The 24,662-nt window shown below is 42.3% G+C and overlaps 2 pseudogenes; one reads left to right on the forward strand and one right to left on the reverse strand.

The window, feature by feature from the left end:
* LOC136547927 (putative receptor-like protein kinase At3g47110) overlaps positions 1–24,662 on the forward strand; it is a 216,491-nt pseudogene that overhangs the window by 15,648 nt on the left and 176,181 nt on the right.
* On the reverse strand, positions 12,404–15,989 carry LOC136550633 (uncharacterized; annotated as a pseudogene).

The raw sequence follows: 24,662 nt of genomic DNA on the forward strand, positions 1-24,662 counted from the left end.
CATCTACGCATCCACGGGCTGTCCAAATAACGTGGATAATCCAAAACAGATACGGTCGCAGATATGTAGAGATCCGCATACCTATGACCGTATCTCTTTCGGACGGGAGACGCCTAACTGGTTTACGCGATCTAGCTAGGGTTACGGACAAAGGGCTTATACCTAGGGTGGTGGTGGAGTGGAGAGGTGACGCGGTGCAGGCAGACCCGAAGGAAGACGCTCGGGGTACTCCGGGTCCCCTCCGTCGGGCTCTTCTCTGCAAAACAAGAAACACAATTTATAAGTTCAAAATTTCGGCAGAACCTCCCCTGTACGGGGAGGCTTCCAAAACCTGCAAGGAAAAAGACGGCACGATGGCCGACATCCACAATTTTGGCACGATGGCCGACACAACGACATATGGCACGATGGCCAACACATCCACAAAAGGCACGAAGGCCCACTAATCCAGAAATGGCACGAAGGCCAGCAACAGGCAGGAGGGGGGCTTTACCTTGGGTGGCAGTGTAGTCGGGCGATGCGGAGTCGGGATCACCCTCGTCTTCGGCTAGACACAAGGAAAACGGCAACGACCGCTTGGCGTGACACGACGACGCGGGGGGCGTGACGGTCGTCGGCCTCTCCTTCTCCCCTCCTTCTCCCCTCCTCTCTTCTCCCTTCCTCTTCTCCCTTCCTCCTCCAAATGCTCTCTACACGACCGGCAGGGGCGCACGGGGCCAGCCGGGGGAGCACGGGGCCTGTCGGGGACGCGCTGGTCACAGGGGTGGGCCACCGGCGGGCGTGGCCGGGGGCGCGCGGGGCCGGCCGGGGACGCGCTAGCCGCGGGGTGGGTTTTAGGCATCGGACGTCGCAACTTGCTCGAAACCCACTCAATTTTTTATCACAGCCTATACATGCGATGAAATGACACCTCGACAAGTTTCGTGAATTTCGGACTTCGTTTCCATTTTATATAATTTAAAAATACTTTACACGCAAGTTCCTCGCCGTGTTCCATGAAAACAATGCGCCAAATTTGGCATCTGTCACTGGATACGGTCTCACACCACATGCAATACCATGAATATGATTTTTTGAATCACTCAATTCCAATATTCGATGCACCTGCAGTTCAAATTCGAATTACCGGGAATAATTCAAGTAAATGAAATAAACTTATTAAATATAGCTAATAAAATAAAAAAAGCTCTAAATTTTAATATGTACTTTAAGGTACAACAGTAAACCCAGGGAAAAAATTTGGAAGCAAAAAAAATATATTTTGCCGAGGGCACAGAAACGACACTCGGCAAAGTAATTCTTTGCCGAGGGCCAAATTCTGACCCTCGGCAAAACAGACGGCAGGTGAAGGCCGTTTGCCTGCCGTCACAGGTTGCCGATGGCCTTTCTTTGCCGACGGCCGGACCCTCGGCAAAGGGCCCGGTTGCCGAGAGGAATTATTTGCCGACGGCCTGGCCCTCGACAAATATGGTTTTGCCGACGGCCTACCGTTGTCGAGGGCCAACTCTCGGCAAACCTTTCTTTGCCGAGAGCCCGACCACTACAACAGCACATGGATACAGTGACACCAGCTTGTGTTACTGTAGGTTGAAAAAAGTGTTACTAGCTCTCTTAGTAACACAATTTTTTTGTGTTCCAATTGGCCATGTTACTATAGACAAGTTTATTGTAACACATCTACTTGTCTATAGGAACATTTGTCTAGTGTTACAATAATTTTTGCTGTAACACTTTTTTTCTCTAGTAACACTTCACATTATGGTGGAATACATAGTTTGTAACACATTTATTTATCTATGGGAATATTTGCCTAGTGTTATAGTGATTGTCTGCTGTAACACTTTTTTTTAGTTCTAGTAACACTTCTATATTATGGTAGAGCACAGTATGGAACAAAGGAACACATGGTTTGTAACACTTGTTTATATCTATTGTAACATATTCAGATTAGGAAACAAATATTTGTTTCGCCTATATATGTGGCACACGGATTATTATAGAATCACACAAACATGACACATTGCAAAATCACATAAACCACAAATTTCAATAATCATAACAAGATCCACATATAGTAGGATGATTTCAAACATAGTGCGTGTTCAGATTAAATCATAGTATTTGTACATAACGATATGGCTCTAGAGAGCAAACACACATAGTCCATACTAGAAAGAAAAATTCAAGAACTAGCTAGGATTCATAAAGTCCATTGCTTCTTTTTCTATTATTCTTTGTACACATCGATGTAGGAATTCAACCATTAATCATTTGAACCTGCAAAGAAAATATAAGTTGTAAGATTACAAATTAGGCCACATATGTACAATGATGTAAGTTAAGAAAGCTAGTTTGAACATACAAACATCGAAGGCCAAGCAATTGAGACTCCTTTGGCTTGAGCATCACCAATATTGTTGCACCCAGGCCTAGGCCTCACTAATGGCTCATCTTTTGCTATAGCATGATCGATACGCACTTTGTAGAATTGACTTCCTGTCTTAACTCCACCAACAATGGCTTCTGGATTAGTGCTCAAGAGAGTTGCATAGGCCACATTAGCCTTATTAGGATATTTTGAAGTCATTAGTAGCACCATGGACCCAACCTACATTAATTTGACATAATCTCTTAGTGACCAACAACCCTTAGTTGTACATCAAGATCATGCAATTAGAACAAGTGTATTATGTTCATCTACCTTCATTATAGGAAGTTGTTTAGGTGCTTGACGCTTGTTGCATGTAACCTTGTCATGAGCCACCTCCTGGTGTGCAATGGTTGTAGTCTCTCCAGGCCCTCCATGATGACCCTTACACATATAAAATGAAGTATGAAATATTAAGACAAAAATTCCTCTATAAATGCAGCAAAGTGTGGTTCATAGATACCTTTTGTTTCTTTGTTGTTTTACTTATGGTGGATAAAAGTAGACTATCATCATCACTATATTTAGACTCACATGTTTCTTTATTCTAGTAAAGAGAAAAAAGACAGTAGCATGAGTTAATATAAAAAAAATCCTTTGTGAATAAAATAGTATTAAATTCACAAGAAAGTGACTTTACTAATTCATCCATGTGTTCAAGGAATCCATCATTCTGGTTGGGTGCAACATAGTGAACTCTCTAAAAAATTGAAACAATATTAAAGCCAAAAGACTAAATTAGGTGAAAACATGGAAAATAGAGCAAATACCTTTCTTTTAGAAAGCACCGCTTGATTCTGAGAATTGTTATGATCACTCCTAGCACAATTTCCCTAGAAAAGAAATAAAGTTTTAGTAACACATTTCAATACGAAGTTACAAATTAAAATGTACATTGTTACCATTGTTGCTTCTTGGTTCTCATGGTGCCTTTGATTGTTTTTTAGTTCTTCAATAACTTTGTCTTGCATTCTAGAATGCTCTTTGAGTTGCCTTATTTCCTCCAACATGTGAGTCTCTACATCAGATGATGAGCCATCTAGTGAAACTATATTAATGTCCTTAAAATGGTGTGTTCTTTGACCATAAACTTGTTTAGGAACTGGAAGCAATCCCATGCCGTGCACTTGTCCAGCTTTCTCTTCTCCCAACACCCGATGTAATGCATCACCTTCCCATGCAACTCCTCCCTCACTATTTTGTGCTAACTCTGGTTGTGTGTCTAGGAGATTTTCCAGTTCAACCTACAAGCAAGAAATCTGCACATTAGAAAACAGAAATAATTTTATATTTGCAAAAATTCTCATGTGCATGTAGCATACCATTGGTTCATTTATCCCTTTTCCCCTTTTCCTGTGAGTTGCGAGGTAAACCTTTGCTCTATGTGGCTGTTTTTTTCAGGATCAGTTTGCCTCTGGAAAAATAGCAGTAAAGGAAAAGTAAGAAGAATCATATATAATTTTTTTAAACAGAAGATGACTCACCATGTCCTCAGACCAACGAGCATAACTCTTTGTACCGGTTGTATGTGTTGTCTTCTTCACTTCACAACTTATTTTGTTCTTCTCACTTAGGGTCTACAAGAAAAAGTAAATTAATAGATAATGAACCATTATACATATAAAAATCAATAATGGTATAGATAGTGATAGTAAAAAAAAGCCAAATAGCGTCAATAATGGTGCCTTACTTGTCCTTCGCTGGACTTCCAATATTTTACTAGGGCCTTCCATTGATCTTCATCGATATCATCTGGACAACGCTTGTTCAAAACCGACTTTTTCTTCTTTGGATTAAATAGTGACTTTTTTACTGTTGCCTTGTATTTTCTCCGATCTCTTTCAATTGATTTCAATCCATTTCTCACATGAATGAGGATATAAGAACTTTTTCTAAAATAAGAAAGTCACTAATGAATGAATTTGACTTCATGACATGATAACAAGCATATATATACTTAATCTTATAAAAACATTATGTCTTGTGAAATTTAGCTAACCTGGATGAATTGAATTATGGTTTCTGCATTGTTTTTCTTAACTTCTCTCCAATCTTTGGCACCAACAGGACAGTAACCACCATTTCTTGCTATGGTGCCCAAAAATTGTCCTAAAAGGCCACCTTCTTTTTCAATGGGTTGTCCAAGCATATTACATCTTACTACTATCCGATCTCCTCCAAGTAGATCCCAAACATGTGTTAAAACGGCCCCCTTTCGTTTACTACGTACTTCATCGCCATCACCTATTAAAAATAGAATGATAGTGATAGTAATTGTTTAAGATGCAGTCCATATGAATGAGATTGATCTAACTACATTTGTACCTGATGTGTTCTGGTTCTCATCATCATACTGCTCAACCTTGTTAGCATATAGTGCTTCAGTATGCATTACATTTAATCCTTTCCTTTTCTTTGTACCTTCTCTTCCTGCTAAACAAATGTTGGGGACATGAACACGTGTTTATAGTAAATATAATAAACAATATGTAATCTTTTTATTAAACAACTAGACATTTGTATTAGACTATCAAGATTGTATTTATTAAGTCACATACCACGGTGGGGTTGGATATGCTAATCTTGGATGAAAATAAATCATTGATAACTAACATGACTTGGAACATTACTTGGAATAGTTGTCCTTGAATAATCAAATATACATAGAAAAGTAAATTATATGTTCATTCTAATACCTTTATTTTTTTTGGTTTAGATTTGGATGGTTCTTTGTTGGACTTGGTAGGTGCTAAAGTGGCCAGTCTCTGCCTCGTCACAAACAAATTAACCGTCTTTTCGCTCTCACACTCGTTGAGCATTTCCATCACATCAGAATCTTGTTGTATTACAACCAAGCTATCTTTTCTCTTGTAGTATAGATAGTCGACTGATGTGTACCCAGAACCCTCGATCAGATCAATCAAGTCGAAAAAGCATATCTCATCTCTATCCATTTCCCTTTACACATGTTTATGTCCTTCAGCTTTCCCATCGCATTCCAGATTTATGGTCCAATTATCCACCGCCATGGTAGCACAATCTAAATAAAATATAGCACCAATAGGAAAATAAGAATAAAGCATAGGATAATTCACAAATAAGAATCAAGTATAACCGAATAGTAACAATTTGACTAAAGTGCATATTTGTAATGTTATTTGAACTTGGAGCTTGAGAACAAGTAAAGTGCTATGGTTCAGATAGGATGGTCTAGAGCATGACACATATATACGAATAAAAATAGTCCAAAAGGTTCTTTACATTAAATAAGATAAATAAGAATAAAGAATAGGATAATTCACATCTAAGTATTTCAACTAATCAGCCACACTAGTGAAGCAATCGAGCAGTAAGTATTTCTTCTGTAAAGTATCCTTTTCCAAGGATTACACTAAGTCATAAAGCCATATGCACGCAGACCAAGTTAGAGTCTCACATACTGAACTGCTGCTCGGAGCGTCTGTAACCTGAGTAACCAAATGCTATCTACTTCGCGTTTGCCTGTGCGAGCGAATGAAAGTTGCAACTGCATAAGTTGCCGACGCACCGCTACCTGCTTGCTTACCTAATTGTCGAACTGCAGCGGCTGAGCTCCTCCTGCTATCAATGTTTCGTAGAAGTGCTATGTTTTCAATGCTAGAACACGATTTGCACTAAGCCATCTCTAATCTGCAAAACAAATTGCTAATCAAATATTTGCTTATACGACATGTCAATCGAGTTTCTCCCACATGGTGGCAACTACTAATCGCAAGAAAACAAAAAAACTTTAGTGAATCGCTGTGATGATTAATCGACAATACCCAATTCAATCACAAGTGGGGGAAGGATGCTAAATAGAAACTTACGGATGGAGGGAGGAAGCTAGCATTTGTGTATGATTGTACGGTGTCCCTGGTTTTTTTATTTGTTCTGCTACACATTCTTCAACAATTCTTGCACATGTGCCAGAAGATATGCCTGATCGTTAATGTGAAGTACGCGACGGGCAGACCCTAACGGGCGTCACCATCCCCCAACTCATCTACAGTAACTGCAGTACGCGATGGGCAGCCCCTGACGGGCGGCAGTGGACCGGCCGGCGGGGGATGACGTGCCCTCAACGGGCGTTGTTCAAGGGCGGAGGCCGGCTGATGGCTGCGGAAGCAGAAGGTCCGGGTCTCTGGGAGATCACAATGGAGAGGGCTGCAGGAACAAGGACGCGAGCGCTACGATCTGACCCAGCACGGCGCGGGGCACCGGGAGCGTGACCAGCGCAGCCACCGCCGCCTCGGTCTCTCCGATCGGCGACGGCGAGTTCGTAGGCTGGGGAGCGAAATGAATTTGGGGGGTTGGTTCGGCTTCTAGTTCTAGGTGGACGGATCACGGACAGGTGGATTGAAAACACGTCGCATCGGTTTCTTTCCTTCGTCTCGGCGATTTGCTTCATCGACAAACGGCCTACGGCACGGCGCCCTGATTGTGAGCAACAGAACGAGATAGAGAGAGAGAGGGCCAGGGCAGGGCATCGGTGGGCACTTGGGCGGGTGACAGATCCATCACACTTTAGGGAGCACGTACCTGCATCTTGGCTTGAACAAGCCGGAGAACAATGGTGACGGGGACGAAGCCGCGGATGCCGCCGCCGTCGATGCTCACAACGTGATGAGCCTGGCCTCGTATGGTGAAGATAATGCTGCGACCAGAGACGAACCGGCCAAGGAGATTGGATATGACCAAGAGTGTCAACTGTGAGGGCGGCAGATGGATTCGTGAGAGGGAAAATTTAGTGGGAAATATTTTCAGTCAATATTTTAGGAGGAAAGCTAAGCTTCCACGCCTCTTGATTCTGGATTTCTGGTGCTTATCCATGCGCACGAAGTTGAAACACGTACATATAAAAAAATAAAAAAACATACAGATCAAATTAGTTTGGCCTACGAAATATGCAAGTTAAATCCAAGAGTGTCTACACATTCTAGCACAATTTTAAGAAAAATAAATTCATTTAATAGATTCATCTGAATCAATTTTCCATTATTTTACATATCTGATTCAGTATCAGTAGTAAAAAAATTGATGGACATCCCATACAAATCCTTATATATATCTAAAAAACATATAGTTTTCAAATAAAATATCTAAAAATATATACTACTAGATTTCGCTATCTAAAAGTTACTTTATCAGTAATGACTATGTATATCGGTTTTGTGATAATATTAATAATATGTACCAATTTAGTCTATTTTAAAGCAATGACTAATATTAATTTTAATATTAACAATAATACATAAATGAAATTTATTTTTATATAACTAATCACATCAATTTAATGTGGCCAATTATATTACTTTTTATTTTTATTAATAAGACAAATATTAATAAAAAATTGTTTCTTGATACTTGTCATTCAACTTAAAAGTAAACAATAAGGGAGTTCCTATTTAAGGTGCTTGATTTTTTGGGCAACAGCAAGGACCCTCGACTAAGTCTTGAAGGGTTGGTTCCTTTGCTGATGTGCCCTGTCGCGTAATGTGGACCCTCGGCTGTGGATACCGGCGCGGCCACCTCAAGAATGCCCCCAGCGAAGGTAACATTGATTCCCTATCCTTGTAGGACCAAGCACTACCTGCGAGGGCTTGACAGCCAAAGGAGACCCACATGGCGCCAGCTCCACCGCCGTACAGAGGAAGACGGAAAACCATGGTACCCACAAGCAGAGCTCCAAGCGACACTAGAGTAGTTGGGATGATGGGGTGGAATGTCCGTAACACGCTGCAAAGTGACGTCTGATTAACCTCATTTTTGTTTTAAAATGAAAATGACATGATTTTGAATGACTTCAACTTTGGCTCGACTCGTTTAGCTCGGTTTGAACTACCTGTAATAATTGAACGAATAATTAGTACCCACGCGCCAAATCCCTCTCGTCCTCCTTCCCACTGCACCCACGCAATCTAAATCGCGGCAAGTTTCCCGCAACATCCACGCGCCAAATCCCTCTCATCCTCCTTCCCACGGCACCCACGCAATCTAAAATTCTAAATCCATCTGTACCCTCGTAGCTCCCCTCCGATGAGCCACCGATCCAAACGGGTCAGGACGTCGTTCATCCCTCGTCTCAACTCTCAAGCTCCATCTGTAGTGCTCCTTGGTGGGCGGCTGCTGCAATGAAGCACCAAGTTGCCTTCCCACCACCTGTTGAATCCATGGTCCCTCCTGCAGGTTAAACCGCTAATCTACATGGTCTTAAGTGAAACAGATCGAAATAGGGTGAGCAAGATTTGCACGTTGCGGCCGAAATCAAAGCCGCAAGTTTTAACATGGATTTTATGCTAGGAAACGAAGTTATAGCAGCTGTAATATAATTGGCCACATTAAATTGATGTGATTAGTTATATAAAATAAATTTCATTTATGTATTATTGTTAATATTAAAATTAATATTAGTCATTGCTTTAAAATAGACTAAATTGGTACATATTATTAATATTATCACAAAACCGATATACATAGTCATTACTGATAAAGTAACTTTTAGATAGCGAAATCTAGTAGTATATATTTTTTAGATATTTTATTTGAAAACTATATGTTTTTTAGATATATAAGGATTTGTATGGGATGTCCATCAATTTTTTTTACTACTGATACTGAATCGGATATGTAAAATAATGGAAAATTGATTCAGATGAATCTATTAAATGAATTTATTTTTCTTAAAATTGTGCTAGAATGTGTAGACACTCTTGGATTTAACTTGCATATTTTCGTAGGCCAAACTAATTTGATCTGTACGTTTTTTTATTTTTTTATATGTACGTGTTTCAACTTCGTGCGCATGGATAAGCACCAGAAATCCAGAATCAAGAGGCGTGGAAGCTTAGCTTTCCTCCTAAAATATTGACTGAAAATATTTCCCACTAAATTTTCCCTCTCACGAATCCATCTGCTGCCCTAACAGTTGACACTCTCGGTCATATCCAATCTCCTTGGCCGGTTCATCTCTGGTCGCAGCATTATCTTCACCATACGAGGCCAGGCTCATCACGTTGTGAGCATCAACGGCGGCGGCATCCGCGGCCTCGTCCCCATCACCATTGTTCTCCGGCTTGTTCAAGCCAAGATGCAGGTACGTGCTCCCTAAAGTGTGATGGATCTGTCACCCGCCCAAGTGCCCACCGATGCCCTGCCCTGGCCCTCTCTCTCTCTATCTCTTTCTGTTGCTCGCAATCAGGGCGTCGTGCCGCAGGCCATTTGTCGATGAAGCAAATCGCCGAGATGAAGGAAAGAAACCGATGCGACGTGTTTTCAATCCACCTGTCCGTGATCCGTCCACCTAGAACTAGAAGCCGAACCAACCCCCCAAATTCATTTCGCTCCCCAGCCTACGAACACTACTACAAAACAAGGATATTGTATCACTTTCTTGTAACACATTCATCAATGTGTTCCAATGAAATTTCATAGTAACACAAAATAGTGTGTTACAGACTTCGGTTGTAACACAAAACACTTTTTTTTATAAAAATGTGTTACTGGCAATAATTATGGTAACACAAAATTAATGTTACAAGCAAAATGTTACAAAAGTGTACTATGTTGTAACACATAAATGGAACATATAAAATATGTTACAAATATATACCTTGTAGTAACACAAAATAATGTTACAGTCCAAGTGTTACAAAGAAACATATACATGTGGACCTTCCTATTCATAGGCGACACGAACATCGCACCTAGCTGTTGTCAAGGCTGTTAGGTAATCACGTCGTGGTCATCACATGAGAACCAAGTAGCAATGAGTAAGGGAGTGTTTGGCAGAGCTCCTCCTGAGGGGCTTCTTCGGAGGAGTCGGAGCCATTTTGGAGGAGCTTCTATGACCACCAGAGGACATTTTCATTAATACAGTGACAATAGTTCTCCTGTCAATAATTCGTGACAAGACAACTCGTCACAACATATTGAATAGAATACTGCCACGTGTATGGTGACATGGCACATATGACATGGCAGAGGACGTGGTGGGTGACGTGGCATTTAACATTTGGCCCATATAGCATGGGTTTTTTTCATTATTATTTTCATTTACAATCTGCCCAATTGGCCCAATTTTTTTTTGGCCCAGCTACAAATTAGCAACATTATAGTCCAGTCCCATATTGTGGGCTAACCCAATTCATCCACGTATTTCATCAGTTTTTTAATAGACCGCCTAGTTCTTCCACGTGTTGCATTCTTATTAGTCTAGATTTCAGCTTTTATTTTTTTATTAGTCCACGTCATAATAAACTGGAACAACCCAATAAAAATCCGTACATATAATTCAAGTTTACAGGCACATAACCACTCAAGTTACGAACACATAATGAGATAATTTATCAAGTCACAACCATGACGAGCATCCTAGTACGAGTATAATCTTTTTTTTGAACTGAGCATTTTATTACTCATCGACTCCGGCCAAATCGCTGGTTACCACACACTCAAACTCCTAAGGTACACCATCCAAGTGTTACTAATGCCACTAGAAAACTTACACCTGACAGCTGCTAAAGCATGAGCCACCCTATTACAGTCAAGTTTGCACACACTAAGATTACATGATCTAAGCTCTACGCTAATAAAAAATTTCATCTCCGTGACTAGACCCCCAACTGTGGACAGCCTATAGTTGTCGCCTGAGAGAGCATCTCTGACAAGCATGGTGTCGGTCTCCACAATGATCTCCTGCACTCCCATGCTGATTGCCACCTGAAGTCCTGCATAACAAGCCAGCAGTTCTCTGCAGTTATTAATTGGCAAATGCAAGATAAAACTTAACAGCAGTGGCAAACCATGGCTGCACTTTGTTCTCTGCAGTTACTACAGCAACTGCACAACAGCAGGTGCAGGAAGCTTTAGTGAACACTCCCTTTAACATTTGGTAGCAATGGAACTGAAGAATTACTCTAGCGAGTCTATAGCTCTTGTGTCAGAAATATGTTCAATTATATCTTAGCTCATGTTACGAGTATCATGTTGCATAAGTCATCCATCAACAACTGAGACATGTAAGAATAGAACCATTTAAAAAAAGAAGAAAATGCACACAGTAATTTGACTAATTGCAAAACTGTAAACAAGCACAGCTGCTAAAGTTGGTAAGCAAGCATCAACATTCCAATAGAACGCCTAGTCATTCATCCTCAATCCATTACGAGCACAACTCACTTACAACAGAAATCGACCCATATGGTAGTAGCCAAGACCTGCCCAACATCTCATTTACCTCCTATAGCAGCATCAAGCCATGAATCAGGAACTTCATTAAAAGTTAACCCCATAAAATTTCAGGGTCAAACACTGAATTAGTGAAAATATGCAGCGTTAAACCAATGTTTTTTGGGATCACAAGTTCAATAGAAAGATTGAATTAGTGAAAACATGCAGCATTAATCCATGTGCTTGTGCAGCAGTCTATCATGTTGTCAGCCAGTCTCTATTTATGCAAAACAGTGCCACACTTGAAGCACACGTCAGCCATTAATGAACTAACAAAGCAGGCTTGCGTGCCATAGCAATAGAAAATACAGCAGGTACTCAGTAGTTCTTAGTACATGTACCAAAGTAGCATTTCTTTTCCCCATTAAGAGAGAGTTATAGATTAGTACAAAAACAATTAACGTGTGCTGCTGGACTGCATAAACAAAACTGAACTTAGTAATAAATCAACTTAAGAATGTGTAGAGAACTAGCATGGTCAAGTAACAATTAACTTGTGGTTTCTTTATATATTTTCGTTATCGTATCATACAGGTATAACATATATTGTTCCAATCATACCATTGACCACCCCAATAAAGTTCACATATATAAATTATCATTATAGTAAAAATTCAATAAATATGAGAAGAACGTGTACAATTACAGAATAAAGAAAAAGGAGAAACACAAACCATTGAAGAAATGAGCTTGCACAATAAAGAGTCAGGTACTGCACCTCATGAACTATGATTGGTCATTCAATCCATTGCCACTAGCATCCGCAGCATCACTAGCATCCACCGTGGTTCCCTCAATGTCTGTTCTAGCCCATTGATGTCTTACATTTGCATTATTGAACATATCTCCAAGGTGTGTGACATGGAATGGCTCATTTTCTACATCATCTTCCCATTCATCACAACCTGTGTCATATATATCTCTTGGTTTCATCTTCATGACTACAGACCACCCAGGGTTTTCTTTGTCTTCAGCATAAAACACCTGGTCAGCTTGGTTAGGAAAAATATACGGTTCATGAACAATCTTTTCTCCTGTATGTATCAGGTGTGAGAAATTAACAAGTGTGTAGCCATACTTGTCCTTCTTTATTCCTCTTTTAGAAACAACATCAACCCATTCACATTTGAAAAGTACCACAGAAAAATTCCCAGAGTAGTTTAGCTCAATAATATCAATTATCCTCCCATAGTAAGTCACATCACCTAAAACTGGAATGCCATCACTTGCACTGGCATAACTTGATGTTTTTGCAGTTAGCACTACACCACTATTTTGTGTCACCCTATCCAACCGTTTGGGCCTAAAACGGAAACCTCGACTGTTGAAAGCATGATACCTTTTTGCAGCATCAACCGGGCCACGAGCTAGCCATCTAATGCCATCTTTAACACCATGAATGCCATTTTCCCTCTCTAACTGCATTATCTGTATAATTATACAAGTTTAGTCCTGCACGTTAGTGCTACATAAGCATTTTGAGTTAAGGTACTTACATGACCTCTAAACCATTGATGGAACTTCTCATTTTGGATTTTCTCAACATCTCTATGACTGGCTCTATGTCCAGTACCTTTTCCAATGATCTCTTCAGCATGAGCTCTACAATTTACATGTAAGAAATTTTATGGGAGGCAAAAAAATAAATTTATGTTTACAATTTTGAGATATTACCTAAGGTATGGATCGACATCGGAACAATTGAATAGCACATATCTATGTGCTTGTACTTTAGCCAAACCTCTCAGGACATAACTACTTGGCTTCCCAAGTGGTTTCCTAGATTGAGGAAAAAGAGTTGATGCATGTCTAGTAGAGCATCCAAGTGACTCCTCATTATCATCATTCCGCGAAAGCCTATTAGACAATGTCTGAAAACCATCAAGAAATGTTGAACAAAAGTGCATAGCCTCTTTTGCCAGAACTGATTCTGCAATGCAGCCCTCTGGACGAGCTTTATTTCTCACGTTTGACTTCAAATCACCAAGGTACCTACACAAACTAGTATAAATTAATAAAAACTATAATTTAGCATGCAAAGTGAAGGTACCAAACATGGCTCTTAATTTTTTATAAGAAAAACATACCTTTCCACAAAATACATTGATCGATAACATACAGGACCACCTATTTTTTGCCTCTGTTGCTAAGTGAAGAACTAGATGCACCATGATAGTGAAAAACCCAGGAGGGAATATCATCTCCATCTGACATAACGTCATTATGATTTGGTCCTCTAACTTCTCAAGTTCATTCACGTGGAGAACTTTTGCATTCAGTTCTCTAAAATATCCACACAGATCAAATAAGACAGATGTAACTTCATCTGGGAGAAGACCTCTCAGAGCAAGTGGCATAAGTTGTTGCATTAGTATGTGGCTGTCATGACTTTTGAGGCCTGAAATTTTTGCTTGACCAACATTTACACATCTAGAGATGTTACTAGAATAACCATCTAGAACTTTTATGTCACGAAGGACTTTACAAAATTGTTGCTTCTCCTCTTTAGACATGTTATACAAAGCAGGAGGCAAGTAATACTTACCATTAGCCTTTTTTGTGGATGTAGATCTGGCCTAATGTTCATTTCTTGCAAGTCTTTCCTTGCCTGTAGATTGTCCTTTGATTTGGCATCCATTTCTAAAAGTGTCCTAAATATATTTTCACATACATTCTTCTCTATATGCATAAAGTCAAGATTGTGCCGTAGCAAATTATACTTTCAGTAAGACAAACAAAATAGGCCACTAACACCCTTCCATGTTTTGGACTTCTCAAAGTCTTTAATTGATTTTATCCTTTCCAAAAGAGATACTCCAGAATAAGAAATAGGTCTCAACCGATGCTCTTCGGTTCCGTCAAATGAATTGGCATCATGACGAAACTCATGGCCAGTGGGTAGAAATCGTCGGTGTCCCATGAAACATTGCTTGAGGCCATGCTTCAAGCGTATTGAACTTGTTTCATCTTCACAGGACACACAACCCAACTATCCCATAACACTGTAATGTGCCAGTATCCCTGTCCCAAGGTAGTCACTCACAGTATGTAATATTGTAGCATAAAGTTGAAATCTCTCATCTCGAGATGCATCATATGTAGACATACCGGTGTCAAACAACTCATTTAGCTCATCATAAACCGGCTGCATAAATGTATGGAAGTCCTTTCCAGGGTAACCAGAAATTATTAGAGTGAGCATAAGAGAAGAAGCTTTCATGCATAACCATGGTGGAAGGTTGTATGGTACTAATACAACTGGCCAACAACTATGGGTAGAATTACACTTCCCATATGGGTTAAAACCATCTGTTGCTATTCCAAACCTCATGTTTCGAGAATCTGATGCAATATGAGGGTGCTAGGAATCAGTGATTTTCCAAACCTCTGAATCAGCAGGATGGCGCAAAGCACCATCCTTTGTACGCTCCTCATCATGCCATCTAGTTAACTTGGCTGTTTCCTTGTTCATGAAAAGCCTTTTAAGTCTAGGTTTGATTGGAAAGTAACGCAATACCTTATTTGGGGTTGCCTTTCTTCTTTCCTTTTTTGTTAATGATGTTTTATCTGGCTTATTTTTCCACCTTGAAGCTCCACATTTTGAACAGAAGTCATCATATTTCTTGTCTTTCCGATAGAGCTGACAATTATTTGGGCACACATGAATCTTCTCATATCTAAGACCAAGCTTCGCAATGGTCTTCCGAGCCTCTACAAATGTTCTAGGTATATTTGAACCATTTGGGAGAGCTAGCTGTAAAATTTGAAGTAGATCATTAATTGATTTATTGCTCCACTTGTTGGTCGACTTCACATGAAACAATAGGACTAGGAAAGAAAGTTTTGATAGCTCACATCCTTCCCATAAAGGTTCATCAGCAGCCCTAAGCAAATCAAAGAAATCTTGTGTTTCCGCATCTGGTCCATCTTCAGATAAACCTGATGCGTGAGGTCCATTTGTGTGATGTTCATCGTCTATATATCCAAAGGCTTCTTGGACTACTTGGCGCATATTAGTGTTTAAACTTGGACGCGGTGACTCTGAATCTTTGTTAGCAGAGATATAAGATGTTGTTTCCCCATGACATCCCCATATAGTGTATCCACGCAGCATTCCATCACACACTAAGTGCTCATACACTGTTTCTTGCATTTGTAACTGCCTATTGACACATTTGATATAGGGGCATTGAATCTTTGCATCGGACTTTTTCCCACTGTAGGCAAACTTAAGAAAATCCTGTACCCCAGCTATGTACTCATCACTTGGTCTTCTGGATTGCAACAACCTCTTAATAGCACTTAAGTCCATTAATTCACAAAAATCAAGAGATACTATCACTGCATCAGTTATGTGGTACTTCAATAGCTGAGATAAAATGTTGGAAATACATAAAAAGCTATGAATTATATAAAGTGGACTCAAACAGTTTGTTTCATCTCAACTATTTGTTTACTGAAGGTGAACTCAATGTGTACCGAAGAATCAATGAACAACAATGTACAGAACTACACCTTAACCTAAAAAAATATGTACAGAACAACAATCGGTGCTAATATGGATTGTACTCAATGGCCTATCTTATAAAAAGAATTCAGCATTATATAAATGTCTTTCCAAACAAAAAAAAAACAATGAAGCTCATGGTCTGTTTCCACTGTTAAGCTATTTCGTTTCACTGATAAGCTGCAACATACTACATCTCCAATGAACTGAACATGAAAAAAAATCATAGATCATGTGTTGTTGCACTGATAGTAATTTTTGCCAATGCCAATTAACATATAAAAAGTAAAAACATTTTGATTTCGGCCGCCTGCTTACCTAATTGTCGAACTGCAGCGGCTGAGCTCCTCCTGCTATCAATGTTTCGTAGAAGTGCTCTGTTTTCAATGCTAGAACACGATTTGCACTAAGCCATCTCTAATCTGCAAAACAAATTGCTAATCAAATATTTGCTTATACGACATGTCAATCGAGTTTCTCCCACATGGTGGCAACTACTAATCGCAAGAAAACAAAAAAACTTTAGTGAATCGCTGTGATGATTAGTCGACAATACCCAGTTCAATCACAAGTGGGGGAAGGATGCTAAATAGAAACTTACGGATGGAGGGAGGAAGCTAGCATTTGTGTATGATTGTACGGTGTCCCTGGTTTTTTATTTGTTCTGCTACACATTCTTCAACAATTCTTGCACATGTGCCAGAAGATATGCCTGATCGTTGATGTGAAGTACACGATGGGCAGCCCCTAACGGGCGTCACCATCCCCCAACTCATCCACCATAACGGCAGTACGCGATGGGCAGCCCCTGACGGGCGGCAGTGGACCGGCCGGCGGGGGATGACGTGCCCTCAACGGGCGCTGTTCAGGGGCGGAGGCCGGCTGATGGCTGCGGAAGCAGAAGGTCCGGGTCTCGGGGAGATCACAATGGAGAGGGCTGCAGGAACAAGGACGCGAGCGCTACGATCTGACCCCGCACGGCGCGGGGCACCGGGAGCGTGACCAGCGCAGCCACCGCCGCCTCGGTCTCTCCGATCGGCGACAGCGAGTTCGAGGAGTAGCATGAGCAGGTGATGAAAACACATTTTCTTCTCTTTTTTGTGTGTCTGTCAGTGAACTTTGTTTTGTATGTCTGTATGATGTTATGATATAATTCAATTCGGAGGATAACTGGTAAACTCCTGCATATTTGAGAAAAAAATATTTTCCTTTGTATTTAGTGCTTTTCATTTGCTCAACAGACATATCGACCTTTTCAATACAGGAATATTGGGTTACTTGGAGAGTTTACGATATCTTCTTCCTGATTCAGGTTTGTGATACATTGCTCATTTCTCTCCTAATTTGTGTCTCCATAAATAATACCCGATCAAAAACAATATAGGTTTACGGTATCTTATGTCGTTTGGCACTGGCTGTTGGCTTCAATACTGATTCAGGTGGCTCTTCAGTAGCTAATGAGCTTCTAATGGTGGTGAGAAAGCAGGTATGACCACATTTCTTACATGGGTAGCACATTCTTCCCGCAAAGACATCTTTCACTTGCAAATTACAATCTGTTATTGTTTTCTGTGCCTGCTTCTTACCTTGTAGTTGTAGGTTAGTAATCCAGACATGAAGTATAGACGGATAGGAATAATTGTGGTTCTAAGGATAGTTTCTACTATCGCTTCCACTGATGTCAATGCTGCTGTGAAGTGTTCATCATCTCGGGATTGTTTTAAGCACAATGTAAATTTAGGATAAGTGGTAATAGCTCTTGTTTTGTCCAAGCTCTCTGCACTGATACGCCCTTTTACAGCAAGATAGAAAGATCAAGAGCTGACTGCCTGACTCTCGTGAGATGAAATGAACTAGGGAATAGCTCTTGTTTTGTCCAGGCTCAAGATTGCAAGAAATGCTTATTATTCAGAGGAAAACTTTAACTACTCATCATGTATCTCTACCTCTATAATACACCACTTCAAATTATCCTACAGCCACCAAACAAATCCCACCTCTACAGTCACGACCTAAACTACGTCCACCCCACAAAACGCAAACAAAAAAAGATGACATTAAAAATGTGCGCACCAGATTAACTCTCATTCATTCTCTCTCCTTACTCGACCACATCCGACGGCCGATATTCTTTGGATCTCCCACCCCCGATCTCCCTACTTCATCACCGTTCCACCCCAGCGTCCGCGCCCTCGAGCGTCCGCGGCAGAGATCGTGGCCGCCGGAGTGTGGAGGACGCTTGGAACGCAGTGCCGGGAAAGCCCTCGACGCGGACGCCGGGTGCACGGAGCCGGGAGTATAGGGCCGGGAACGACGCCGCGGGTTGAAGAAGAGGCGCCGGTTGTACCAAGAACTTCGTCTCCCAGGCGGGGAGGATCTGCGCCCGTCGATCATGCTGCCGGTGTCCTTGGGCGCGTCCTTCACCTCCGGATAAAGCGGGGGCGACTCCTGGTCGTCCCCTTTCTCTTGCCTTTGGCCACGATCTCTCTATTGTATCGTATCTGTGCTATCTCAAGCGGCTGTGCACCGAGGTTGCTGCGATGGTGTCAGAGATGTTCGTTCATCCGATGCCTGGTGACAGGCTTCATTCATCCGATGCCTGGTGACAGGCAGGAGGCCATGAGGTTATGAGCCACATCTATGAAGACGACGAGCAAACAAAATTCAAATTTTTTGGTGAGATAGGTCTTCGTCGGTTAATTTCTGTTTGCACAAATGAATTGGTCTCATGATTTCGGATATGGATGCTTGGGAAATTCTAATCTAATTTTTTTTAGATGGTTTTACTGTGGATGATCTGAATATGTGTGAATGCCTCTTTCATAATGTCTCTTCTGCCTCCAGTACGTTTTGGACCTACCATTCAGAAAATAATACCAGATTTTGTAAGTTCATACATATCTCAGCTTTAGTGATCTATTTTTTTACTGCCATTTATTTACTTATATTGATAAATGTGCCTTACATATTCTGCTTCAATGGGTACTAGCCCTACTAAAATACGTGATTGCTTCTGTAAGTATTATTTTTGTTGATTCTTCTAAAGTAATCATGTCCTCATCCACAAGGTAGCATGTAATGTAAATTACAGTAAGCTACGAAAAGATAATAATGGTAGGCTCTCTAGCTACAAGTTAGACTCTTGCTTCAGTTTATATCTATATATGACATATCTGAGTTCAGTTTTAGTATTTGATTATACATTTTCCTTTTCTAAATTTCAGTTCGCTTAGCGAGCAGAGTGCTGTCTCTTTGCAGAGACAGGCTGAAAAGGTAGATGACCATCACTACTGGTCTACTGTAGATAAACATCTTATTGTCAAATTCCTTGGTATTCTTGCATTGGAGTATATATGACCAGAATGCAATGAAATCATGGCCATAATGACATAATGATCTGAAAGTGTTTGAACATAATTTTTTGCCAATTGGTTAGGCATGACTGAAGTTTTGTCGATGCTGCAGTCTCTGACATGTTTAGCTAGAACCTCTCTGCAGCATGATTTGGTTGACTTAATTTACATGGCTTATGTATTTAGTAATCATTTAGTTCCCCTTTAATTTTGATCCCAAGTGTGACCACTCGTCTTATTCAAAAAATTTGATCCCAAATTATAAGACGCCTGAATCCTAAACCTCGCTGAACGGGTACGACGCGGCGGCGCACCTGACGGAGGAGACATTCTGCAGCATCGGCATCATCTCCGTCTTCGGCTGGGCGTACATTCTGGCCCTCACATCTTCAGCATCTAGGTACTTGCTTGTTGAGGAAACTAACACACGTGCAATGCATTGCAGTCAGCTGTCGATTCCTCTCACAAATGTCATCCCATGTCAGATTAATTGATTAAGAAAAATATTTATTCTATAATATTTGAAACTGCATATAGAAGGTGGCAATGCGGATGTGGTAGCTGGATAGAGATAGCAATGCAACGGATATTTGCATCTTTCAGATTCCTACGGATCTACATGAATTCTACTGTGGTTAATTAAAAACAAAAAAAAGGCCATGTCAAACCAGAAAGCAGATCACAGTACTTTAGATGACATAACAAACAACAACACAGGTACGAGCACTTCATGGGCTGTGGCAGGGTTACTTTCATATTTTTATAGCCTTCTTAGTTTCAGTTCAACCACCTGTGGATGAGGCTGAGCGGAAGAGGGAAGAGAGGAATAGAAAACAACGAGAATACCGAGCAAGGATAAAGGCTATTATAGAATACCGAGCAAGGATAAGAGCCGTGCAAACGAATGTTTTAACAACTTTCCTGAAGATATTCAAGCCATGATTAAGGACTTAGACAAAATATAACTTAAATGGTTATATGAGAAAAAACTTTACTGTGACTTCTTAGTTTCCCGGATTGTATACATGCTCAAAGATATTGTGTAAAAGTTGAACTATGAAAAAAAACATTGGTTGTTTTCATGTGCGTCTCCAAGATAAATCCGTTGCGTTAGCACGGGCATTATACTAGTAGTGCTAATCCATGGGTTTTAAGTAACCCTGGCGTTAGATATTCATCACTTGTATTTTTTTCACTATACTAGTAACATTTTGTGCGCAAGAAAACAATTGCAATTTTTTCTGTGTGAAATATTGGTTTGGGTAACAGAACCATAGTGACACGGTGACAGGACGCCGCTCGATGGGTGCTATGACATCGTGCATCGATGCAGTCAACAGGGAAAGCTCGATGACCTAGACATGTTCATTAGCCGGCCAAAGGGTCCTCCGCCACCATGGGGACTGTGCCCTAGGCGACCGACGCCATGCTCGCCAGGATGGGCGCGCCATGGAGCTTCTGCTCCGGTAGCATCGCGAGGCACCGGTTGATGCATGCTCTATAATACTCCGCCCCGAAGGCAGTCGCGGACGTGGGCGAAGAAGAGGAGCACATCCTCGTTCATGGGGAAAGGCGCCATGGCCGCCAGTCTGAACGACCTCCGCTTGTCTTATTGCTGAATCGATGATGCACCCGGTCTTCTTGCAGAATCGACGGCCTAGTCGCCTATCGTGCACCATACACGGCGGCGCGGCACCGTTGCCGGCCCTATGTCAAAGTTGGATGCGAGACGACATAGTGACTCGGCCACACGGATAGCGTATGTCAGAGTTTGATGCTGAGGTCTCTGGGCCGACTACGTAGCCGTGCATGGCTGGGCTCATGGTCTCGATCTTGCGCCAACACGGGATGGGCGACAATGCTCGGGGTACCTCAAATAAGAGCTTGGATGGGCGGACAAGGAGGCCAAGGCCACGACACCGGCAGCGCTAGGAAGGAGGAGACCTTGCTATTGCTAATGTGCTCGGTACCATCGTCACAGCCTTCTTTTCACGACTTGAGCGGGAGGGTGGAGGCCACGATAGTTATGGTATTTCTTTCCAGACCTGATGAGAAGATTGTTTTTTTCCGATGGTTTTGTTCCAAACGGGTGTAATAGTATAAGGCTCACTGACCATCCAAATAGTGAATTCTAGATTGGGTTGGAAAAAAAAATATTTAGAGCTGTGATTTACAAGGGTTTTAAACTGAATACTGGACATCCAAACAAGCCCTAAGTATTGTTTTCATCCTCCACTGATTCTGTTTACCAACCCATTTTTCCTCGAACTAGTACTTGTATAGGATCTGTGGTTTCATTGTTGTATTTACTGCCAGAAGGCAAACTAATACTGTTCTGCACACACTTAATCCAGCGGAACCTTGCTATTTTGGGGCAAAGAAAAACTGTCTGTTTTATTTTTCAGATATCTTTGTTAATTAATGGCATCAGCAAATTTCTGGAGACATTACACGTCCATGCTATTGTGAACCAGAATCCAGGATTATTCGCTGACCGAGATAAAATAAAAACAGAAAAAGGTTATTCAGTTTTGTCATAAACTATTCAGCTGGGTGCGCAAGCAAAGGCCAAGCACTACCGGAATCCTTAAGTTTGCCCAGTGTTTTTATGTTTGCCAAGTGCATTCTCTCGGGCACTCGGCAAACAGCTCTTTGCCGAGTGCTTTTCGAAAAACACTCGGCATACAAGTGATTTGCCGAGTGTTTTTATTAAAACACTAGACATACAAGTTATTTGCCAAGTGCCCTGGATCTGGCACTTGACAAAGTATTGCCGAGTGCCAGATCTAGAGCACTCGGCAAAGCCACCGCCTGCCGCACACTTAACAACGCATGCACACCCCCTCCTTCCCTGCCCCCGCACCCCTCTCCCAGCTGCCTCCACGCCCCTCCCCTCCTCCAGCCGGCACCACCCCCTCCTTCCCCGGCGGCTGCCCCCTCCCTCCCTCCCCTCCTCCCTTTTCGGTGGCGGCGCACCCCTCCCCTCCCTCTCCGGCGCGCCCCCTACCGTGCCCTCCCCTCCCTCCCTCCCCTCCTCCCTCTCCGGCGCCGGCACGGCCCCGCCCTCCCCTCACTAGATCCGCCCGGCCCTCAGCTCCCCTCCCTCCTCCCCTACCTCCTCCCCAGATCCGCCCGCCCGCGCCCTCTCTCTGGCGCCGCCACACCACTCCCCTCCCTCCCTTGGCACACGGCAAAGATCCTGTTCCCGGTAGTGAAGGGGCTGCACCAAGCATTATCAAGCTTTTCTGGACCGGAGACGTGTGGAATTTCTTTTTCCTTTTTTGTGAATATTTACGTGTGGTCTTTCAATCTTTCTTTTAATTTTTCTTTTTATATATAAGGACTCGTGTTGAAGAATTAAAAATCATTGTTGTCTCACCATATAGGAATCACCTACAGGCAATCGATCGAATATTCAATTGATCTAGCAACAAGCAATTGGAACGAGCAGTTGGTCAGAGACGTACATTTTGGGAAGAAGATGCAAAAATCATTCAATCCTGGCCACTATTTGAAATAAAACACGGATGATTTTCTAGCCTGGCATCCAAATCCTAAAGGCCTGTTTTAAGTGAAATCATATCGTTCTATGCCCTTCTTTGAATAAAAATCCGGCCGGAACCTAGAACGTCTGGGGCCAGTGTGTCGTCATCCTCTTCTGCATCTGCGAGTAGCTTTGAATATGTGGAATATGGAAAACGAGAATTGGACGATGAATGTTGCGAATAAGGTCAAGGTTTTCGTATTGCTATTAGCCGCTGCCGCCTGCTCGCGGCTGTTTCTCGCTGTAGCTAGACAAACAGTTAGACTTTTTTTTTTCTGATAGTACAGAGATGGGTAGAATAAACCCTATTCAAAGTTTTGAAGTGTCAATAGCTACAATAGTAGAACAATGCCTACAAGTAGGCCCCATTTGGCAGAGCTTCTCCACCGACTTCAGAAGCCGTTTAGAGTTGTTTTCTACCAAACGAGGTAAAATAGAATGGCTTCCTTGGTGAAGCCCCTAGAAACCTGCTCTCATAGAGGTTTGGGATGGGAATGAGCCAAAAAAGTTAGCTTCAACCGGAATCACCTCACCTACATGGCATCCAACACGGATTGAGCCTGTTTTGCCCCCGTAGAGAAGAAGCACGCAGAGAAGAAAGACCTCACGAGCTGCCGGAGTGTGCGGTCGTCGTGGCGCGCGACCATCGGGGAGTGGCGCATAAGCCACCAGGGAGGGAGGCGCGGGTCGTCGGGGAGTAGGGCTAGATAACCAGCCAGCTCGGCTCATTATGGCTCAGCTCGTTATAGCTCCGCTCGTTATGGTCAGATCGTTATGGCTTGTTATTCAAACGAGCCCGAAGTCTAGCTCGGCTCGGCTTATTAGCGACCTCGAGCTGGCTCGTGGGCCAAAGCACAAAAGCATATTATGTAGAGATTATAACCACAAGTCAACAACAAACACATTACATGCATATTTAAAATGAAATAAAGCAGAATAATGTGAATTCTACAATGGAAAATACAAGTATGCTATCATCCATGTGTTAGGCCATAGGCAAAGTGATAAGTGGGCTTATTAAAGTTGTTGGTCTGTTATTTATCTTGCCTTGTTTTGGCTCACAAGCGGCTCGTGAGCTGGCTCATTAACAAACTGAGCTAAACTGCTGGCTTGGCTTGTTAAAAAATTCAAACGAGTCGAGTCAAGCCGAGCCACTAATGAGCCGAGTCGAGCGAGCTATCGAGCTACGAGTTTTTCGTCCAGCCCTACCGGAGAGGGGGTGCGCGAGCCACTTGGGAGGGTCGTGCGGCCACCGGGCCAGGGAAGAGGGCGCGAGCCATCGGGGAGGGAGGCGCGGGTTGCTAGGAGGTTGTCCAAGTCATCAGGGAGGGGCACGCGGCCACCGACGAGGGAGGCGCGGGCCGTTGGGGAGGGAGGCGTGGGCCACTAGGAGGCCGTGCAAGTCGCCGGGGAGGGGCGTGCGGCCACCGGTGAGGAGGCGGGTAGGTCGCCGGGAGGGGATGCGTGGGCCGCCGACAGGGTGTGCATGCCACCTTGGAGAGCGTGTCGGGAGGGGCGCGTTAGGGACTCGTCGTGTGAACAACCGGGGATGAAGCAGAGAAGAAAAAGAGAAGGGTGTTC

The sequence above is a fragment of the Miscanthus floridulus genome, chromosome 4, assembly GCF_019320115.1.
Source record: "Miscanthus floridulus cultivar M001 chromosome 4, ASM1932011v1, whole genome shotgun sequence".
Taxonomy (NCBI): domain Eukaryota; kingdom Viridiplantae; phylum Streptophyta; class Magnoliopsida; order Poales; family Poaceae; genus Miscanthus; species Miscanthus floridulus.